Source organism: Penaeus monodon, chromosome 24 (genome assembly GCF_015228065.2).
Source record: "Penaeus monodon isolate SGIC_2016 chromosome 24, NSTDA_Pmon_1, whole genome shotgun sequence".
Taxonomy (NCBI): Eukaryota; Metazoa; Arthropoda; class Malacostraca; order Decapoda; family Penaeidae; genus Penaeus; species Penaeus monodon.
This window is the reverse complement of record NC_051409.1, coordinates 31165729-31166314: the sequence shown is the minus strand read 5'-3', so window position 1 is coordinate 31166314 and position 586 is coordinate 31165729. Positions and strand designations below refer to the sequence as shown.

Sequence of the window (586 nt, the reverse complement as noted above, 5' to 3'; positions counted from 1 at the left end):
GCCTGTTTGCCCCCTCCTTTTCATGCATTTCACATGTATGCAGTTTTTTAAGAGCTGATGGTATTAGATGACCCTGTAAATGAAAGATTTGTGTTAACATTTGTGTTAGAATTTGGATTGTGGAAGGAGTAGAACATTATTATAGCTACCAAAATTGTTTTTTTTGGGGAAAACACAGAATAAAGATAAAAAATCATTTAACCCCTAATTTGGTAGACCTACTAATTCACCACTTACCATTTACTATTATTACACATACAACCCTCTAAAGGTTAATTCAAAATTAATGAGTTTTGGTTTTAAGCGCTTTGACTGCCTGAGAAAATGAAGACAAAAGTGCTGTGTTTTAGAAGTTGTATTCTCCTGAGTTTGAAACTTGTGATGTAAACATACTTTTCTTTGCAACATGCATTTAGATCATCAGTGTTTTTAAATTACAATGTGGAAGGAGATTCTGGAATCAAGTGTTTTTGGTAACAGTATGAAAATGACCTTCATATTTTCTTGCTGTTCATTATAAATACATTCAAATATATATCCTGAAGGGGATCATAATATTTTTTTAAGCAAATAAGTAATTTACTTT

General features: G+C 31.1%; 1 protein-coding gene across 1 annotated transcript in view; it reads left to right on the top strand.

Moving 5' to 3' along the window:
- Positions 1-586, top strand: part of LOC119588717 (ras-related protein M-Ras-like) — a gene marked incomplete in the record, with an annotated part of 28774 nt that overhangs the window by 24133 nt on the left and 4055 nt on the right.